The sequence below is a fragment of the Lepidochelys kempii genome, chromosome 3 (genome assembly GCF_965140265.1).
Source record: "Lepidochelys kempii isolate rLepKem1 chromosome 3, rLepKem1.hap2, whole genome shotgun sequence".
Classification (NCBI taxonomy): Eukaryota; Metazoa; Chordata; order Testudines; family Cheloniidae; genus Lepidochelys; species Lepidochelys kempii.
In genome coordinates, this window is record NC_133258.1 from 15,236,940 (window position 1) to 15,260,075 (window position 23,136).

At 42.0% G+C, this 23,136-nt stretch overlaps 1 protein-coding gene across 1 annotated transcript in view; it reads right to left on the bottom strand.

Annotated features, from left to right (window-relative positions):
* Window positions 1-23,136, bottom strand: part of RCAN2 (regulator of calcineurin 2) — a 170,501-nt gene that overhangs the window by 134,168 nt on the left and 13,197 nt on the right. The window lies entirely within an intron of this gene.

The window sequence follows — 23,136 nt, forward strand, 5'->3', positions numbered from 1 at the left end:
GGTTTTGAGCAGAAACCCAGGATGCTTATAACTGTATGAATTTCTGGGCAATTTAGAGCCAATATTTCTGTCAGCTTTTACTTTACTGAACGTGCAGATACACTCACAAAAAGAAACAGGCATCATTACTCTACTTTTAAAGTAAGAGGGCTAGATAAATGTGTCTAAACAATTCAAAGGAAATGTATCCCTCTCATTGCATTAATTTACCTAAATGGCTTTTACTACAAAGTGCAGCAAAACTTTTAGCAAAAAAAAAAAAAAAACCCACAGATAAAATACGATTTATTTATTTATTTGTGTGCACACGCACATTTGGAGGAGAGCGCAATATGCAACCCTTTTCCCTTACAAGTACATTTGTGTTCTATTCTTTTTTCAAAAGGTAAAAAGAAAAAACATATCAGGTCTTCGTTTACTAATTTTTTTTCTAACTAGAATGGAGTGGGGACCTGGCATCATTTATACACAGAAATGGTTTTTGGTTTGTTTTTTTATGTTGTCTATCCCCCTGCCAATCCCTGATCCTGAATGACTCTTCCATAATAGTCCCAAATGAATTTATTAGTCAGAATTAGCATCAGCATGACAGTTGCTATTAAAGTTGTAAGGTCATACTCAATTGGCGCCAATCAATATAGCTCTGTTGAAGCCAATGGAGCTATGCCAATATACACCTGCTGAGTACCTGGCCCACAGAAAGTTAACGGAGTTTCACTTACAAGATGAAAGTAGTTTGGGGGAAAGTAGGTTACAGTGGTTAGAGTAGGGATTGGGAAACAGGAGATGGCAGTTCTATTCCCACTGACTTGCTATGTAACCACTTAGTCTGTCAATGCTCCTGTGTCCCCATCAGTAAAATGTCTATAACATGTTATCTACCTCACAGGGATAATGTGAAGATTTTACTCATGCTTTATAAGATACACAGATAAAGTGTGCTATAGAAGAAGTCCATGTTATATATTTGTCTGGGGAAGAAATAAACCCTGGAAGTCTGGCTGTACAGCTCCAAATACTCTTTGGTCCTGTCAACAAAATGGAGGGAAGAAGCATCCAACAAATCCTGGACCAGTGGGTATGAGGTAAAAGTAAATAAAATAAAAAAAAACCAAAACACAACCCTCAGTGAAAGCCCACGCTGTGCTGCAGGCATCATTTGTAAAGTGTAAACAAGCCCCAAAATGGCAGAGAACTTAAAAACTGGACAGTGAAAGACCACGAAACCCAGACATGATTGACCCGGATGATAGTCTAAACAAAAAGAACTCCCATCCATGTGTGAATCAGTGTGAAGTAATGGAAACAGCTACAACATATAACTGGGTTCAAAAAAGAATTAAATAAGTTCTTGGAGGATAGGTCTATTAATGGCTATTGGCAGGGATGCAATGCCATGCTCTCGGTGCCCCTAAATCTCCAACAGCCAGAAGCTAGGACTAGACAATAGTGGGTGGATAACTCAAAATTGCCCTGTTCTGTTCATTTCCTCTGAAGCATCTCAGCCACCGTCTGAGACAAGATATTGGACTAGGTGGATCCCACTGATCTGAGCCAGTATGGCCATTCTTAGTTCTTAACAGACATTCGGACACATGGAGTGGCAATCCTGGACTTTTATTATATAGACAAAAACCTTTTTAGTGAAAAGCAACTTTTGGGGTGTGATTTTTCTTGCCCTGGTACCCAAGTTGTATCAGTGGAAAAGCATGTTTCAAGAACCTGTCCCTGCTCAAGGATAAGAGAGCCATGTAGCAGGCCTGAGGTTTACTGTCAACAGAGGCACTTTGTCTTGTGGTTAAGAGATCTATATGGGGCTGTTTGTACAATACCTCTAACACAAGGGACTGAAGACGTGATCTTACATCAGTGTACCAGACAGAAGAACTGCCCGGCCTGTCCATTTTAGTCAAAGCCTGGTGTAATCTCAGGCAAACCACCTCCCCCTTTGTCTAACATGCCTAAAAGCTAGTGATGGAAAACATTAAAAGCCATCCTGGCTACTATATCTGAAACGGATTCTGATCCCCTACTCAGAGTAGGGATTACCCTGTTCTACAAAGCAGTTCCGTAGAATTCAGTGGGACTGTCTGTGGAGTAAGGAACTATCCAATATGAGCAAGGGTATCAGAATCTGACCCTTAATATAGCATTATCAATATTGTCCATTTTCGCCTAGGCCTAAAGAGGATGGTGGAAGAGTCCTGGTCCCAGTGAGCAAGTCTATTTGCAGAGTCCAAACAAACAAAAATCAATGTTTTGAAAGTTAGGAAGATGTCCCCATGGAGACATCTAAGAAACTTACATGGTCCCCCCTTATCCTGGTATCTGAGCACTATACAATCTTTAATATATTTAGCCTCACAGCAACTTTGTGGGGGAAGTATCAGTAACCCAGATAATACACACACAGCCAGAGAGCTGTGCCCAAAGTCAAACAGGAAGCCTATGTTGGAGCAGGGAATTGAAAATGGGTCTCCCCCAGGCTAGCACCCTAACCAGTCAGCTATCCTTCCTCTCCATGACAGATTCCAAAGTGTCCCTGGAGGGTTTTCTGATTGTATTCTTTCCTGGATCATTTACCTTTTACAATTTCTACCAGCATTTCTATCACCTGTCAGAACTTGCTCCGAGCGGTGCTACCAGGTACAGGTGATGACAGTGGTTTCACTTTTTCCAACTTCTCTGTGGCTGCCCCCCAGGTGCTAACTAATCATACTAGTCTCCCCTAAACATTCAGGGCTGCTACAGCCACCTACAATTTACTTTCCATCCAGTTAACCTGGCAGATATTTGTAACTGCTACCAGAGGGCACCCCTTTGTGTCGACACCTGTTAGCAGGCACTAGCGTGCAGAACAGCCACTGATGGTGACTGGGGAAGTATCAAGCAGTGGCCCTTCAGTTAAAAAAAAAAAAAAATTATGAAAGGTCCAAATTCTGCCCTCATTTATGCCCATGTAGCACCACAGTATGTGACCCAGTGAAATAAAATACAGCAGCACCAGAGGGAAAGGAGGAAGATGCACATTTGCGCCTATGAAGTATTTCTGAATCTCAGATACAACCATCTGGAGATGCTGTGTCATTTGCTTTCACCACAGGAGGGGTATACAGAGTCAGTGAAGCTGCACCAGAAATTTTGGCACGGAGGACTCTGGGTCCCGCATACAAAGATTCCATATTATTAAAAAAGTAACTCACAAGGTTAAAATAGGACTATATTGATAGCTCTTACTTTGCTCCTACTGCAGCAATGGGCCAGCTGAAGGCAAATGACTGTACAAATTGCATAACCCTAGATACTAAATAAGGGATGGTTTCTGCCACCCTCCTCTATGCTGAGCAGCATCTTACGCCACAATGGAGAAAATGGAGCTGCTCATTAACTAATGCAAGTGAGGGCAGCAGACTCTGTCCCCCAGTGAAAGGGCAAATACAACAGGGAGGTTCATTTGGAACTATTAGGATCCACCCCTAGCAGCTCCCCAAAGAGACGTGAGGAAGGAAAGACTCAACTGCCAACAGTCCCCAAGGGGCTGTCTACCAACTGGGAACAGCTGGAGTGCAATAGTTTGTGGCCATGTCCCCTCACTGCCTACAACATGCCCCATATGCCAAAGCTGCAGCAGTGAGGAGGACAGTGCAGAAGTCAGCTATGCCAGTTCTATGCTTCTGATGGCTCTGCCATGCCAGCAGACTCTCCATCCAGTTGGGCAAACACAGTTGGTTTTTGGAGCAGCACAAAGGGAGATGAGCAATGCTCACAGGACCTGATCCTCCTCTTTTATACCAGTTTTATGCTGCTGCAACTCCAGTCGTGTCACTCCTGATTTACACCCGTATACATGAAAACAGAATAAAGTCCCCCTGTTTTAACCTCTCTCTCTTTTTTTTCCCCTTTAAGAAATTAGAAGGAAACTGTTCCTGGACTTGTATGCCAAGTTGCTCATCTGACCAAAGAGTTTCACCTGATTTCTGAGTTAGAACTGAAAACTTCTAAAGAAGTACTCGCTGAGCCAACTAAAGCAGTATGAATGCACAGCTAAAATATCTGCTACTACATCACTGATTGCAAGGATGCATCCTCTCTGTACAGTTGCTGAAGTTGGTTTACATTTTTCAACGTTAGTGGGCAAAATAAATGGAACAAAAGGTGTATGCTATGCAAGTTTTAGTAGGGCTTTCGCAGGGAAAGGGGAAGTAAGCCCTCTTCCTGCTTTGTCTGTCGTATTGTTTCATTCCCTCTGCCAAGTGACTGATTTAGAATTTGTCCCTGGAAGTGCAGATAACAGCAAAAAGGGAGATTAAATTTTGACAAAAAACACTAATTTGAACTGTCTGGATGATTAATGTCCCAGTGTGCTGAAGTGATGGACATCATTGCATCAAACATTACATACCAGAAAATAACTGCTGTCCCATCACTCATTTAAAAACAACAACACTGTATTCTTCAGTATCATAATATAAACTACATAAATTGGATCATAATTGTAGAATATTTTATATGTATTCACACACACTCACGCACAAAAAATATGACTGCTCAGTTCTTCACCCTCATGCAGCCTAATATGTACTCTGGGCCAGATCCTCAGCTGGTGTAAGTCAGTATATCTCCACTGATATCATAGATCCCCAAGACCTGCATATCACAGCCCATGGAACTTCCCCAAAATCATTCCTAGAACATACCTTTTACAAAAACATCCAATCTTAAAAACAGTCAATGAGGGAGAATCCACAACGACTGGATAAATTGTTCTAATGGTTAATTAATCTCACTATTAAAAATGTATGCCTTATTTCCAGTATAAATTTGTCGAGCTTCAACTTTCAGACACTGAGCGTGTTAAACCTCTCTCTCTAAGAATGAGTGCATCATTAAATATTTGTTCCCGTGGTCTACGCTTACAGCCTAATCAAGCTACCCCTTAATCTTCGAATCGTAGATCTTCTCTTTGTCAAGCTAAACAGATTGAGCTCTTTGAGTCTATCACTCAAAGGCATGTTTTCTAATCCTTTAATCATTCTCATGGCACTTCTCTAAACCCTCTCCAATTTATCAACATCTGGAATCGGAACTGGACACAGGTGGTGGAACTGGGAGTGCTGCTGCACCCCTTGGCTTGAAGTGGTTTCCATCATATGCAGGGCTTACAGTTTGTTTCCGTCCCTCAAATGAGCCACTTTAAAAAAAAAATAGTTCATTAACTTTAGTTTTCTGTCTCCTCTATGGGGCAGATTCAGGGATCCTGATACATGCTTAATAGCACCTGACTCCAGGAATCATCCCACTGACTTCAATTGGACTAGCTACAAAGTAAAGTAAAGACTAAGTCTCTAAGGTGCCACTAGTACTCCTTTTCTTTTTGCGAATACAGACTAACATAGCTGCTACTCTGAAACCTATTCAAACCTAATACATATCATGGATCAGCTTTGGTTCAAGTTCAACCAATACTTACAAAGCCAGCAGTGGTTCACTCAGACATTTGGGAAGGGGTTTGCAAACTGTCTGAAGATTTTGCATCTCTGACTCTTATTTCTGGTGCTCAGCATCATGGTGATTGAGCAGCGGTGCCATCACTGGAAATTTCAGTCAAGATCAGTTGTTTTTCTGAGAGATATGGTCTCGTTCAAGCAGGAATTAATTCCTGGAAGTCCTATGGCCTGTGTTATGCAGGAGGTCAGACTAGGTGATCACTAGCCTTAAAAATCTATGGGCAGAGGGGGTGGATCTCTTTTCAGAGATTTCTTCTCAAACTGTCTGACAGAGCTGGGAGACATGGCTCCTAAGTATCAGTTGAAGGCCAAGACCAGCTCCTTGACTCTTGTGCCTTAATGCCCCAAACAAGAGCACAGCCCTGGTGGAACATCCCTGATAAAGCTCTGGCAGTTAAGCACTGCTCCTTGGACTTCCAGGGTGGTACTGTTTTCCACCCTGAGTTTGGAAGGGCTGGTGGGGAGGGTCAATGACAGACATCAACCCAGACTCACCCGCACCTCTGCTGGCCCAACCCACTGTCTGTTGCCTCCTCACATGCAGATTTGGAGGCCGACAGAGCACCCTCACTATCATCTTAGGAAGTTAGTGGGTTCCAAACTGGTACAAGTTTCACTATTTTACTTATACCCATCATGTAGCTTACACTGTCATTTATAACCCCATAGAATTTGGCCTGTGGGTTGGTGCCCCTTGCGCTAGGGACAAATTCTGCTTGCATCTCACTGGTGTTTTTGGAGTTACTCTGCATCTATACCAATATCACTCAGTGCAGAATGCATAACCAGGCTTGCTTGGATTTTGCCCCCTTGTAAGAACAGTGCCGTCCACTGGAAAGGTGTCTGTGGAGAGATTTTTCCCTACTTCGCCACACTACCCCTGCATCAAGTACCCACTGCATGCTGATGGTGTGATCAAACTTCAGTCAGTAACAACCTGCAGCCTGTGCTCTGGTATTCGTATATTGGTAACACTATAATCATAGTGTCTGGTGTCCAAACTTAGTAGTGCTGCTGGTATTTCACACTGGGGCAGACTTTTCTAGGGTGTTCCACACAACTATGGTTTATTTGATGTTGCATGCCCTGGCCAAATACAGGAAACTAATGAGATTAGATTGTGGGAAATGGGATGAGGAAGGGCAGCCTAGCATTAAAACGTTTGCAAGTTAGACATTCGGCCAGTTCCACATTGCAGATCCAATCATCCAGAAATGTCAGGGTATTCAAAATCTGGATCTGAAAGTTGTGGCTTGGGAACATCACAACTGAAATATTACAACCGGAACAATGCAAGGCATGAACACTCTTAACTGTCAAACTTCAAGGCAGATATTCTCTCGTAACACAAACTTGGAGCACAAACAGTGTGTTATTCTAACTGCATAAAAACTAATCAACTAAGAATTCAATATATATGAGAGAGTGAGAGACATGTAATAGTCCCAGTGACATGGAATGTAATTTTTAAAACCTATATTCTTCATTTAGTCTTTAATAGAGATGAGGGTGTTGCCATTCATCCTTCCTCCAAAAGAAAGGAAATGGTATTGTTGTACAAGAGAGGGACAGCAGATGGCACCACTATCACTTGGAAAGATCCTGAAATGGAGACAAGATTTCAGGGATTTTTGTATGCCATTGCTACCATTTGCTCACTGTCTGACGACTTTTCAAATCAAGTGTATTCTAGTGACTGCTTTTAACCACAAGCCTGATTCTTATGTGCACAAAGGAGCTACAGCAATATACTCTGGCAGTGGAAAGGGTCTCGAAGTGGGTGTAAATATAATTTACATGCACTCTAAGGACTCCTTTAAAACATTGCCAAAGTGGTTGGGAGTGGGCTTTGTGCGTGCGTACACAATTGGGGGTTGGAGATGAGGGGCTTTATACCTCTTCTACAAAAAACTGGGATTGGATAAATAATTAAAGAGAACACTGAGTTTGGAACAGAAGCCCTTTTATCTCACTTTTAGTAAAATGGATAAATAGAGTTATGGTACGAAACTACTCTTTAAAGTGATAGTCAACAAGTATTTATTATTAATTATTATTACTCCTCCTCCTCCTCCTCCTCCTCTTCGCTTCCCCCTTCCCCCCACAAAAAAAAGAGCTGTCTATGCCCCTATAGCATAAACAAGAATTCAACCCAGTATCTTTTGCTTTCAGTTAGCATTAGAGAGGAAGTTAGCTAGCCAGTTCTCGACAGAAGCTTTAGTCAGAGGTCTCAATGCACAAAAGAGGCAGAAGCATTTTAGTTTCTTAGGGAACAAGGACCTCTACTGAATTAAGAGAAAACTACAATAGAACCTCAGAGTTACCAACACCAGAATTACAAACTAACCGGTCAACCACACATCTCATTTAGAGCTCTAAGTTCACAATCAGGAAACAGAGTTAAAAAAAAGAAAATACTGTACAGTACAGCACTGTGTTAAACTACTAAATAAAAGGAAAGTTTAAAAAAAAGATTTGACGAAGTAAGGAAACTGTTTCTGTGCTTGTTTCATTTAAATTAAGATGGTTAAAAGCAATTCTTCTGCATAGTAAAGTTTCAAAGCTGAATTAAGTCAATGTTCAGCTGTAAACTTTTGAAAAAAAAACACCATAAAGTTTTGTTCAGAATTATGAACATTTCAAAGTTACAAACAACCTCCATTCCCGAGTGGTTTAACTCTGAAGTTCTACTGTATTCACTATAGATTAGCTCCATCTGAGCAAAGCAAATCCCTTTGTGCTAGCAATAAGATATAGAGAGAACTACTTAAACAAGGATCAAACATGTATAGACCAGAGGGCTTTACTAGAGTAAATTAGTATTAGAGACAAAGGGCGAATGTAAGGTTTCAGTAACTGGCAAGGTGAGTCTGGTGTCCATCCGGTCAGCTATTGTCCAGAAAGAATGACCATGTCATTTAGACTGAAAAAGAAAGGACTTCATTTTCTCTTATTTCAGTGTTACAGTTGGCAAGTTAGCAATCAGAAATGGGGAGTCACAGTCTACGTCTGCTTATGGGGAGCCAGACCTGGTGAATATCACCGAGGCTTAGTATGGTGAGGAACATGATCAGACCATGTCACCAGGAAGCTTAAAATTACCATCACAGGGGTGAGCGGTGGGGGGGGGGAGAAGTAGTGCTTGCTGTACGTATGGTATATGAGCCTATTTGGGTGACTGAGCAGGCAGCAAACAGAGTCAGAATTACCCTCCTCCCGGGGGTTTGGCCTTATTGATCAACAATAAATCATTTTAAAATTTCTCCCCAAAAAAACAGCTGTTCCTAGGATTTCCTGGTATCAGAGGGGTAGCCGTGTTAGACTATCTACAAAAACGAGGAGTCCAGTGGCACCTTAAAAGCTAACAGATTTATTTGAGCATAACCTTTCATGGGTAAAAACCAACTTCAGAAGAAGTGAGCTTTTTACCCATGAAAGCTTGTGCCCAAATAAATCTGTTAGGATTTTCCATCAGAACTTTTAGGGTATGTCTATATTGCAGTTAGACACTCACAGCTGGCCCATGTCCGCTTACTTTGGCTTGTAGGACTTGGGCTAAGGGGCTGTTTGATTGTGGCGTAGAGATCTCTGGGACCCTCCCACTTCACAGAATCCCAGAACCCATGCCCGAATGTCTATACCACAATTACACAGCCCCTTGGTTTCACAGGGCTTGGGCTGAGTCAGCTGGCATGGGCCAGCTGCGGGTTTTTAATTGCAGTGTAGACATACCCTTAGGTGCCGCTTGGCTTTTCCTAATGCGTTCTCTTTGTATCTGATAATCTTTCACATAGGGCCTTGAATAATGAAGATAGAACTTTCTCCAACTGAGAAAGGAAGGATGATTCAGCGCTTAAGGCACTTGGAGGAAATGGAACCTGGGTTTTCCATGTCCTAGGCATCACCACAGATTTCCTGTTGTGAGCTTGGACAAGTAACTTAGCTGCCCGCCTCAGTTCCCCATCTGTAAGAGGGGAACAATAGCACTTGTCTAAGAGACAGGTATGATCAGTCACTGCCATCTCAGAGGGAAGATGCTACTAGACCTAATTTTCACTGATTCTGAGCCTCAGGATCTGCTTAGCAGCAATCCTAGTATTGGGAGTTGATTCCTGGGAGATTAACTCCATAATTATTTCTTATTGGAGGCTTGTAACACCTACTTACCTGAAAACATTTGACTAGTCTCCTCTAATAGTCACTGCCACAGAGATCTGTAAGCCTGCACAGCAGTACAGGGCTCTCTTGTTAACCTACTCTGCCAGCAGGAGTTAGGACCCTGTATAAAGTGTCTGAGTAAATTCTTCTGTGGCATATGATGTTAACTCCACTGGGATATATGGCCGGGGGGAGGGGGGGAAGTATTTCTCCGGTTAGAGGCTAGGGTTGCCAACCCTCTGGGATTGGCCTGGAGTCTCGCAGAATCACTATCAATTGAAAGCAATCTGGGAGATTTTAATAGGATATTTTAAGAAAATGACATTACATCATGTTGGGAGGGGGAAAAAAAATCTCCTGGAATAGCTTCAGCCAGAGTTGGCAACACAGTGTTGCCACTTCTCACAATGATATCATGAGTCTCACATTTGAAGTTTTGCTTATCGCTTCAGACCCTGGAGATAAAGTGATTATGAAAGAATCTCAACTTTCATTAAAAAATAAAGAGGGGTGGGGGAAGGAGGAGAATAGAAGTAAACTCTCCATGAGAGAGCACTGCTTGTATCTCCTCAGGAACATGCTACCTTAGCTCTGACTTGCTAAGTGACAGCTGCCTCTACAAACAGGCAGGCTCCTAGAAATTTAAATAAATGTGCAGTACACATATGATCACCATCAGAACCACTGGACAGAGGAGTTATTTGAAGGGCATAAACACCACGGTGTGAGTGGGGCTGCATAAATTAATACAGATGGGTGTAATCCAAGCTCAGAGGATGAAATTAAGAAAGTGAGACTTAGGCTCTTTAGGAAAAAACTCCTCAGGGCAAGAGCTGCAAGTCTGTGGCTCAGCCTCCCAAGAGAAGTAGCATAAGCCCGGTTATTTAAGACATTTGAAACTGGAATGGACAAAGCACTGGAGATTGTTTCTAAGAACAATCCTGCACCTTCAGGGGGATGGATTTCTCCATCTCTAATTGCTCTGAAAGTGTGATAAAAGGTGGTGTGTTCACTTTAAAAGGGCTACAAGAACACACACTCGGTAACGTAACATGGACAGAAAGGGTAAAGAGATACTTGCAACCATAGGCACCGACTCAGATGGAAAAAAACTAGTGGGTGCTCAGCACCCAATGACAGCCCTAAGGATCAGCTCTTCTAACATCATCAGCTGTTCAGTGGTGTGCAGGAGGTCCTGGGGAGGAGGAATAGGGCAGGAAGAGACAGGGTGGAAACTTGGGTGTGGATGGGGTGGAGTAGGGGCGGGGTCTGGGGCAGAACGGGGGTCCTGCACCCCCAGGGAAATCACAAAGTCGGCGCCTCTGCTTGAAACGGTCAGCAGCAACAAGGAGGGCTATTTGTGAGCTGTGGATGCCAAGAGATGCTGAGAATTTGATTTATAGAAGAGAGGAAAGACAGAACAAGGAACAATGGTCTCAAGTTGCAGTGGGGGAGGTCTAGGTTGGAGATTAGGAAAATCTATTTCACTAGAAGGGTGGTGAAGCACTGGAATGGGTTACCTAGGGAGGTTGTGGAATCTCCATCCTTAGGGGTTTTTAAGGCCTGGCTTGACAAAGCCCTAGCCGAGAAGATTTAGTTGGGGTTGGTCCTGCTTTGAGCAGGGGGTTGGACTAGATGACCTCCCGAGGTCTCTTCCTACCCCTTATCTTCTATGATTTTATGAAAGGAAAAAAAAATTACACTAAAAGGCACCATCCTGTAAGATGCTGAATTCCTTCAGTTCTTTCTCACCAAAGTTAATGGGAATTGAGGGAGCTCAGCACCATGCGGGATCAAGCCCTTGAGTCACAAACAGCCAGGAGCTGCTATGCAGCATCCACTCACCATCCATCAGGAAGATAAGCTCTAGCAGACAGAAATCTGTCTGGTGTAAATAATTAACAGGAGGTGTAAATTAACAACGAATCAGGACAAGATCAGATTACAAAACAGAGAATGGCTCTTGGTGGCGTTGGTGTGAAAAACCTGTAAGAGGGAGCATATGGCAGGAACACTGACTGTAGAAAGCAATTCTTAGTATATTACACCGTATGTTTCTGAATTTCCCAAACAGAGTTGAGATAACATGAGAACCACCCCTTCAAATCCAGAGATGGAGATTAAAATAACAATCCACGTTAACGTGTAGGTGGCCAACCCAAAGGACTCCAAAAATAATTAGAAACAAAATTATGTCAAATAAGGCAACATATGACTTAACTTAGATCATATCCACCAAACTGACAGTGCGCTCATCTGGAAAGGTCAGCTCCCTAGGCTGGTGAGCGCTCCCGCCAGGATGCATGATGAATAATTAAAATTACCTAGTATGCTTTGTAATTACAGTGCTAGCACGTAGCAGAGTTAGTGCTCCGGACAGCAAGGTTAGGATCTGTTACCTGATTAAACCCCCATTCAAATGAATGGGCCAGAAGAGCCAGGGGAGATCAGGATGGGTGTGTGGTGAACAGAAAAAGTACCAGGATCCTTGCAACCCCACCCACAAGAGCACAAGGTAGTGCTCCCTCTGCATTCCCTCGTTTACCCAAAGATGGCTCCCCCAGAGAGGGTGAAGAGGAGAGGGTTCATGCCCCCCCTTCCTCTACATCAGCCTGCAAACTTTTATGGACAAGCCTGAAAGAATTTAATAGGTATGGAACCAGTAATGATCTATGGTGATATAATAGGGCTTGTAGAATGACTCTAAAACTCTCTAGCTTTTAACAGGGGATGAGCTCCATTCTATAGGGTTTTTTTGTACCATCCTATAGAATCCTAGAGAATGTAATAATATCCCTGCTGTAGAATAGTACAGAGGTCACCGCTTTCTACTTAATTCTGTAGGACTTTCCCATAAGTGGAGCTGGCTGGGTTCACCCAAGGGAGCAGTCCGCATCAGGCCAAGGGGTACTGCAGCTTGTCCACTCTCTCATTATGCTAGGGAGTTAGGGAATAGTATTGTGCCTACTAAGACACATGCCTCACTGATCTCCCCAGCTGTGGAGCAGCTCCACATCACTTCAGTCAGGGCTGTGGCTTGATGCTATGCAATTTAGCTAATAAAAAGAGCCCCCTTGACTTCAGTGGGAATTAGTTCTTGCCTTTGCATTGAGCTTGGAATACAGTCATTTTTAGCCAAGGATATCTCTGGCTCAAGCCGTTTTTGTTTTTTTTTAAATCATAAAAAGCTTCTTAACTTTGAGGCATTTTGATAAACAGCTAGTTCTTTTGGACCGTGATTGAGTGGCTGGTGATCAAGAACAAAAAAAAGGGGTGGGGGTGGGAGGGGGAAGGGTCACTGGAATTAAACACCAGGCATAGAGTCAACAAGGAGAAAGTAGCTGGGAGTTTCGAAGAGGCCTAAATGAACTAAGCTCTCAACTGCCACTGAATTGCAATAGGCGTTGGGGGCCATACTTCCATAGGACTCTTTGAAAATTTCAGCCAATATGACTGTGGTTTAGAAGAAAAGGCAACCCAACATACTAAGTGCTAAGGATGCAATGAGATCAGACATCTTGGCAATACCAGTTCCAGTAACATCCAGGGATGAATTTTAACATGGCTAAGAATGTGAGTGTTGAACAGAATCTCTTAATGCATTTTATATTCAGCTGACTTGCAATGAACATTAAAACAATCAAAGTATGCAGGACACTGCCTATCCTCATATATGCCTTGATCATCTCTCACCTCGAATACTGTAACTCTTCCCTACATCTCCTTAAATTCCTGCTCTCTAGACTCCATCCAGCACACCACAGGTTGAAGGATTCTTTTATACTTCTTTGCATGGTTGAGAAATCTATCTACATTCTCATACAACTCCACTAATTCCACATTAATTTTAAGATTCAGTTCCAACGTGCCCTCCTTGTGTAAAGTGAGGATAACGGGGATGTAAAACACTACCGAACTTGACACATGTATAAATGACTACACTAGTTGCAGGGCAGTAGAGAATCAGGCTCTTCATTTTTTAAAACCTTCCATAGATTTGCTAAAAGCTCATAAGCAAAGACATTGGGCCAAATGCGGAGATAGAGCCAGATCCTCAGCAGGTATGAATGGCATAGTTTAACCTCACTAGAGCTATTGCAATTAATTCCAGCTGGAGATCTGGCCCCTGGAGTCTAACCATGGGATAAATCCTTGCCCCGCTGAAGTCAATGGCAGAACTCCCACAGACTTCAATGGGGCAGGGTTTCACCTGAAGTTTAGAGGATGAGTCATTTGTTTTAACATGCACAATGATCTAACTTCACCAACTGAGAACTCTCTTCCCCTAGATTCATCTCTAAATTAGACATCTTATCTTCCTTTGCCTGTCTAGCACCATCTCCTTCTCGGTCACTGCCAGTCTTGATACTGTTGGCCTTCTTTCCTCTGCATCCTCTTTCCTCCGCTGCTACATGGAACAGCTTCCCGTATCTCTGCTTTATACAGTCTTCCTTTCTTTTCAACTTTTGAAAATAATTTTGCCCCCTTGCTTGATTTCTCTCCTCCCTCTGCTATTATTCATTTTTTCACTTGGTAACTGCTATTTAATTCTGCATGGATATAGTTTGACTGACTGATGCTAGGCAAAATAAAAGATGTATTGTACTAATTCTAAAACTCCCTTATAATTGCAATTTGCTTTAGAAATAATTACAAGCCTATTGCACTGAACATTATTCAACCAGAATGTAGCATTTACATAAAGATGGTGCACATCTACTTGTAGCAAAGGCTGACCTTCATATGGAAACCTTTTCCTTGGACCAGAAAACAGATCCTAATCCAGCCACAAGTCCTGATATCAATGATGGTATTAAGATTGAGAACAGCTGCTGCATTAGGAGGACTTTACTGCACTTTTGATGATTATCAACCAGAAAAACTGATATTTGTTGACTTTCCATTGGACTCCCTGGAGTCTTGTTTACTAAAGAGGCAGTGCAAAAAGGAATGAGAAAAAAATTATTGCTCTCAGTGGAGATTAAAGTCATCTGATGAAATGAACCAAGACCCTTGCTACAAATGACACGCATGCAACCTCTTTCCATTTAGAAGATGCAGTCTTGTTACCTTCATCAGAACTCAGAGGAGTTTACTTCTAAGTTTAACACTGCACTGGGCCAAATTTTTAGGATTTAAATTAGATGCAAAAGTATATCAGTGTGTGAAAGTCTGAGTTTATTGCTGTTATTTATTCTGTCTGTGGTCAGGCCTCCCCATGGGTTTGACTGAAGTCAGGCAAAGCTATGCCACTCCACAGATGCCTGGACTGGAGAGACAACAATGCAGAAACAATGCAGGGCATGAGGTGTAAATAGTACCAGTTGCTAGTAAACTTGACCAAAATATTTCACTGTTAAATATTGACACAAAGTACTCTAATCCAAAACTCTCTGAGCTGGTTAGGAATAAAATGGCATAAAATTATATGGGTAGATTACAGCAGTATTTTTGGTTTGTTTTGCTTTTTATGCTCCCAGAAGTGTATATATCATACTACTATCCTGTGACAGACTCAGCTGTGTTCTAGCACAGTGAAGACATTGTAAGTGCATCTAACTTCTCAAAAAAAAAAATTCATGCAGAATTATTGAGGAAGACCAAGACAACCAGCAAAAGATGTTCCCTTTCAGAGCAAGTTCTTTGCCGTACTCTGCCTACGTGCTTGCTCTCAACCACTGTTAAATAGAAAGGATGCTCCAGCCTCAAAGTTCCAGTCCAGATCCCAACTTCCTCAAAGATCAGGGATGTTCAGATCCAGGGATTTGGATCAGCCTCCTATAGAAGGGAGCCAATTGGGACATTAGTACAAATTTCCCTAAAGTTCAGGAGTATTTGGATCAGACCCATCTCCACTGTTTATCCTGTAGGGTCCTTTCTGATAAAGAGACGAAACAGGACTGGGCTGTAATGAATATAAGGGGGATTCTTTACTGAGGCCACATAGAACTATATGGTCTTCTCCCTAGCTCATAGATTAGGATGCAAAGGTTGTGCTAATGTCACCACATAGCGTCTTCCTAAATCTTGGCATGGACTCACCAACAACTACACTAACACACCACACTATTTAGAATAGTGCATACTCTTTATACAACCCACATGCATAGGAGTGTCTTAGTTGTCATTATGGTTATTTATATTGATTAGTTGGTTCTTTCCCAAGCAAGCATCCCCTTTGTGCTTTGTTCATGGCATGGTGAGCACTTTCTGCGTGCAGCTGAGCAGGACGTGACCGCCAAAAGCAATGCTAGGAAGAATGCTTCCACAGAAGCTTATAAGAGAAAAGTAAGTTTCCAAATTTAAAGAGGGTTGTCTTATGTGTTCTGGGAAAAATGTTCATAAGTTCATCTTTATAAAATTAGCAATGGCTGTCTTATAACTGCATGCTTTGAAGCATCAGTCCAAACTTCAGCTGCAGAAATCGCAAGTCTACCTTTAATCCTCTTGATCTGGACCCAGGGACATTCTCCCATCAACGTGAAGGCACTCATGCACCTAAATGCACTGTAGGTGGATAGGAAAATAAACCTCAAATACTATAAATCTCTGCGGCAGAGTCTGAAACTCAGACATTGTCTCAGGCATATACCAAGCACCTATCACTGTACTAACCAGGTGCTAAATGCAGAATTAAAAACTTACTTTTAGAAATATTTTCAGAATTAAGAATTATTTACAATGTTTGCCAAATTGAGGAGTATTTTAAATTTGTTTATTAGTTTTTGGATGCCTGGAGGGTAGCCATTAAAAAGTCAGCCAGATTCAACCTGCCTAGATTGTGGTAAGCAGTGGGCCCCAGGATAGTAAGTCTTTTCTTTGGGAGATGAACATGGGAGTGCCTTCTGACAAGGTTATCAGATCAGAAAGCTGGTCATTTGACTTGGCCAGAAAGCGAGAGTAGAATTAGTGTGGCCTTCTCCCATCTCATTTCCTGGATGGTCCTGGCTATGAACAGGAATGACAAGAACACAGAGAGCAGGCTGTCGGCCATCTAGCAAATAGGATGCCGGTTGCAACAAGATACTTGAATTCACTGGGAATTTTAGAGTTGATTCAGACAAGAGCAGGATCAGGCGCTAGGTCTATAAAAACCTAGTTCTCTTTGGGAACAATGGCCTGATCCACTGTTAATACCTTCTGCAAATGGCTTTGTTAATAGAGGGAATGTAAAGTCAGGAACTTCTCAGTGAGACTTCCTACAACAAATTTAACATCCCTCCTCAGGCATATGCATTACAATTGTGAAGGGGCAGACTGGGTCTACAAAAATGTAGACACTGAAACGTATCTCTCAACCAGAAAGGGAGCGTTTTTGTGGTTTGGCATCTTTCCACCACTAACATTCTCATACTGACCTTTCCAACCTCTCTCTCCCCCCTGCTGTTGCCTCCATTCTAGGGCTAAGCATGTAGTGGCATCCCAGAGCGTATCATGTGCCAGGGAACCCCAAAACTCATATGTTGTAGGGCTGTCAAGACAGTTGTACATACTGGGGATAGCAGTACCAGCTCGAGTTTGATAGTCCCAGAACTATGGTATGTTGGGGTTCAAATAAATGGCAAGCCCCTACATGTGCATGACTGCTGCCCCGTTGTTGCAGAAAGCAAGGACGCAATGGTCTCGCAAGCTTCTGACCCATCGCAGCCGATTCCCTAATTCCAAAAGTGGGTACTGAGCTGATTCTTTAGCAAGGACTAGCACTCTGTGATAGACAGGGCGCAATGTGACACTTGTGAAGCACAAGGCAGACATCTGTAGAAATGAAGGAATGAGAGGATCCAAGAACTAAAATCCCACCTGCAAGTGAGACTCAGACTCCTAGAGGGTAAAATTCCTGGGAGCTGAATAAAATTGTGGCCACTCTGCCGCTGTGCACTTCAAATATTGCACTGGCATAGACTGCAGGGAAAAGGACTTGAGCCTATGATGATGGTGGGATAAAAAAGCCATAGGAAATAAAGGTTCTCATTGGACTGTATGACTGTCAGAACAAGAAATGTCTTCTGTATTTACTAAGTGTCTAGCACACAAGTGCTACTGTGGTCTAAATAACAGTGGATGATAGTACACTGTTGTCTATAGACTCTTGCCTAGATGGAGAAGAAGGTGGAATGACGCTAGCCTAAGATTTCATAATGAAGCTATGAGCCATAACGTGGTAAAGGACCCCATTCTGCTTCACCATTATCCCTTTGTTCAGACTCTTTATAGATAGCTGCCTATATAGTACATATCCTGTGCAGAAGGTTTTGTTTTTACCAAGTGATGGATTAACACATTCATACCATATTATGTTCTGCTATATACAGACTAGGTAAAAATCCCCGAGCACAAAACATCCCACCATTTCAAGTGGCAGTTTCAGATAGCATTATCACACCAATAAACATACAACCTTAAAAGGTAGAAAAATTGAAAGTAAAATAAAGCAACAATAAGTGTACCAGGAAGCCAGGAATGGAGTCTGCATTCCATTCCAGCCTTGGAGCAGTGACTTCATCTTTGCTGGGGTGACTTTCCACAGAGTCCAGGCCTGAATACTATTATTAGAACAAAACAAGTGTGCCACTTCCTAAAAATAATGATGACTCAACACCTAGAGGCTCCAGTGATGTCATATGGCCAGAGAGGTTCTGGGTTTTCATAGACTGTTTTAAAAATGCAAAAAGTGCAGATCTCCCTGCAAACAAACAAAACCTGCATCCCAACATGTGCCTCCTGAACCAGCCCTTTGGAACATGGAAGCTGGAACACATTCCACTCATGATGCCCAGTCACATTGCCTCCCTGCCTGGCTTAGAAAAGTAAAACAACTACCAATTTCAGTTCCAGAATGAACGTTGTGATTTTTATACAAAACAGAGGCAATGTAGAAAGTTCACTGAATTGCAATGCACCTTAAGTGTTGCCAGTAGATGCAGTGGTTTATTTTGTTAACAAAAGTAATTCAGGTACACAAGGAAAAATAATATTTATTACTAAACAACCACAAGCTTAACTTTACCCACCACTGAAGTCAATAGGACTCAGTTACAGTGCATACAGCATGTGTTTAAATCTTTGAAGGATCAGGGACATATGTGAATACCCTGACCAGGCTACAGAGTTTGCTTAAGGCATGATCTTACAGCCAATCCTATAGACTGAGACAAGAGGCTGTGATGAGAATGACCCCAATCCTGCTGCTATAGAAGTCAGCAACAAGCTTCCATTGTCTTTAATGAAAGCAGGATCATGCCCAACGTATTAGTAAAGCTGAAGAATCTTAAACAGGAAAAGTAACATGAAATCACTAGCTATTCCCTGCACTCCCATTGTAGACATTCCATTGAAAGCTACAATCCTGCTTCATCAGTTCAGCTGCACTCTTCTCTCTACCCCAACCCCCCGCACATATATTACAGTTCTGGAGATTTATTTTAAGTTTAAATAATTACCTCCCCAGAACATACTCTACAATCACAGACCAAAGTCACCAAACTAACAAATCACCTCCTGTTAGTTCCTACATGGATCTCAGTACTGATTCAGGGATAAATACGCTCTTCTCTCTCGCTACCATTGCTGGAAAACGCAAATCTGTAATGCGACCTTCGCTATAGTGTTGCAACCAGCTACACCATAATGACCTAAACCTACAGAACCTGATCCTCTTCTCACACTAGCTTTTCCATCAGTAACTCCATCTCTTTTGATAGCATTACTCCTGATTTACACAGAAGCAAGCAAGAGAAGAAGTAGCTGACTTGACCAAAGAGACAAGTGTCTGTCCCTTCTCTGATTTCTAGGCACCTCTGAGGTTGGTATTTAAGTATCAATACATCCTGAAGCTTATTAAACTACAACTCTAAAGCATCTTAAAAGAAAATAAATGTGTGCTTCAGTTACAGTATATTTACCATTTCCAGCCTGAAGGGAATTAGAGTCAAGTTACAGAACTCCCACAAAGGAGGGGTTTACAAGGAAAACACTAATACACGCAGTACAGAGAAATGTTGTTATACTAAAATAGAAAGATCAGAGAGGAAAAAAAAAATCTATGGTTACACTGAGCAATTAGCTAAGTTAAAAGCAACATACACACATCCTTAAACTGTTATCAAAGGCATGCCCTTTGGCTTCACAACACAGCTTCCTTATCAGGGACAGGCAAGGAGCAGCTCCTCTCATTCAGCTACTCTAGGAGCCAAAAATAAGAGGCCCACTTCTGCCAAATCTTACTCACAAGTAATCCCATCAGTTTCTCACAAGTGAGTAGTGACTTAAACCAATTACTTGGATCGCGTGCTGTTTCCCAGGGTTTTCATTAATTTTCCAGTAGCAAAATGCCCTATGCCCCTACCAAAAACCAAGGCTTCTTTGTGCTGGTCATTGCACACAATCACAGAATAAAAGACAGTCTCTGCTACAAAGAGCTTGTAATCTAAAAATAAAAAGGGCGAGTGGGTAGGGCATAGACTGGGAGTCAGAAGACCTAGGTTCTGTTCTTAGCTTTGCAACTGATCTGCTGGGTGACCTTGGGCAATCCATTTCACCTCTCTGTGCTTTTATTCCTCCTCCGAAACTCTGTCTTTTCTAATCAGATTGCAAACTGGGTACTAACTAGTCTATATTTCATATGAAAAGCCTTGACATTAACCCAGGCACATCTACAGGTAAGTTGTTGTCCATGGAAATTCTCAGAATGTGCATGTTGCATGCTCTTCTTTTCCACCTATCCACCCACCAGGAAGTGGTCCTCAGCCAAATGTTTTTTGCCCAGTATGAACGTTGCTTTGCTTTCTGAACTGTATTTTCTGGGCTAAGGAATCAGTTTTGAGCCAAAGGCTTCTCAGTTCCTGTGGTGCAGCCAATCATGGAGGAGAGCTTTGTCCATTTATAGCCTCAATTTTCCTCTCCTTAGCCACCACTGAGCAAGCAGTCACTTCTTGAAGTGGATCCTCCAGATCAGAAAGATCTCCTCTACTCTGGCATCCACAAGGTTTCCTCATAAGATGAAGAGGGCCAAAAGCAGGAGAAGCAGCGGTGATTCTGTATTCAGAAAAAGACACTGCTATGAAGGGGCTGTAACCAGATATTGGGATCAAGTCCAATGGCTCCAGCACGGCTTCATCTTTAGCCATCCTTCTCGCAGCCAGGCAGCATTTGTCTGTAGTCCGCAGCATGATATAACCCAAAAAATTAGGTCGCATTTAGCCAAACCAGAAGGGATTTCTCTCTGATTGACCCAGCCCTAAGAAAGAGAGGGCGGGAGAAATGCAGAAGAAAGGAAAGAACCATATGAAATCTAAGGAGGTAGATATGAGAAAGCAAATAAGAAATTAAAGTTTAATTTTGAGGTAGGGAAAAGGTATTTGAGTTTTTGGTAGCCACAACTTAGATATGAAACTCTTATCATATTTAGACACCCACAACCACCACGTGACAAGCTGCAGAAAAGAGATCCCCAGACAAATGAAAGTAAATTAATCCTTCTATTTAGTTTGTTTTACTTGAAACAAAGAACCTTTCAAACTACCATGTGCTTATAAGTATAGTTTGTCTCAAGTGCTTTCAGCTCCAGGATTAAAACATCAGTTGTAAAAAATGAAGTTTTTTAAAAATGGTCAGTGTGACCCCCAATAGGCTAAAATTGTTATATGCCATGTGCACCTAGAACTTAGATTTAAAATTTAGGATTCAAGCTCACCCACCAGATCAAACAATAATTTACACTAGCAATCTCCTCTGGCTCTATCTTTTGTAAAAACCCATCTGTACCAGACCCCCCTACCCCCCAAAAATGTGCTTCAAAGAGCAAAGTCAACAAACACAAACATACTGCAAAAGTTCTTACTCTCGGCCTATAATACATGTAAAACTTAATGCATATATTGTCGGTATAAGTTATATCAATGTGGTTTTCATAACACGCCACTGTGCCATTGCTATAGACTGGATTTAAAAAGCAATATTGTAGGATAGGAGTCCATTATCAGCACTTATTTGGTACTTATTAAAATACCAAAAATCAACCAACAGTTACTTTAGCCTAGTAAACGTACAAGATTTTATATTAGAATCATGTGTGTTCTTATCCTGCAGTAGTAGTTAATAACAGAAAGGATTATGAAACCAAATCAGCTGGGAACACAAGTATTCGTTCTAGGGAAATCAGGTCCCTTGGTGCACATTTGTGTTACTTGGAAACTATAGTGTAATTTTATCTAGTCTAACATACAGACTGTGAAATAAAAGGAGAGTCACTACTTACCTGTAAGCAGAACTCCTTAATAATCCATTGTTATCTATGGAGGCACACTCCATCTCACTAATGTGGACATGGCATCGGAGCATCTACCTCCAAAGCTGAGTCACTGATCTTAAGACAAACTCTACTCTTGCACATCTTCACAGATTGCTGTCCCTTTCTCAGTTATGTGACCACCAGTTCCTTTATTAACTAAGCCATCAGCTAAACACTGGAATAATCCAGCTTCAAATAGAGCAACTCAGTGTACAGTGTGTCTAAAGGAAACTTTCAGGAGATTTTACTTATGAATCTTTCTGAAAAGATTCTACCCAAAGATCCACATTTGCTTCCACATGAATGCCCTTTTACACTGCCAGACCCAGGTAAATGAACATGCCAATCCTGCAATGTACTGTGTGCCCTTAACTCCCATTGAAATCAAGACCCAGATTTCTTTAAGGTATTTAGGCGACATTGCAGCTCTTAGCATTTCATTTCATTTCCAAAAAGGATTTAGGAAATCCGGAGCCAAAATCCCACTATGGGATTTTCACTCCTAAATCAAAGAGCAACTAACTCCCATCATCTGCATCTCAAGGCAGCAAATAGGGAAACACCCTAACAATGCCGGTCAGCTGCAAATATTCAATAAGCAGTGGCAGACCAACTGGCAACATCTATCAACAGAGCATGGTAGGGTAGCTGGTGGTGCTGTTACCTCAGTATTAGGACCTATGATTGCACAATTCTCTAAGATTATTATTAAGAGTTTGTAGAAGTTTGCTGATCACCTTCGTGCCAATCTGGCTGCCAGCAGTAAGCAGAGTTTGGGACCCCATAGCAGATCATTTTCTTTATGACGCAGAGATTTGGAATATTCCCCCCAATCCATGTTATTTACAGTGGGTACATAAGACATCATCTTTACCTTGAAGAAAGATGTAAAAAAACACCCCAAACAAATGAGTAAAGCTACACACACACACACACACACACACACACACAAACTAACTCCACTTGCAGAACCTCAACCAAGAACACTGGCCAGTACCTTTAATAGCACAAAGGGTTACAGGCCAACTTGTTGGTGCTCTGACCTGGGAGTCCTTCAACCTAAAGCCATACCTTCCCCCCACCACACGGACACTCTGTTCTCCATCCTAAATAAACTTTATTCCTGGCCTTCAGGCAATTCCAATGAAAATGACTTCCATGTTCACTGGAGTCACCTTGTCT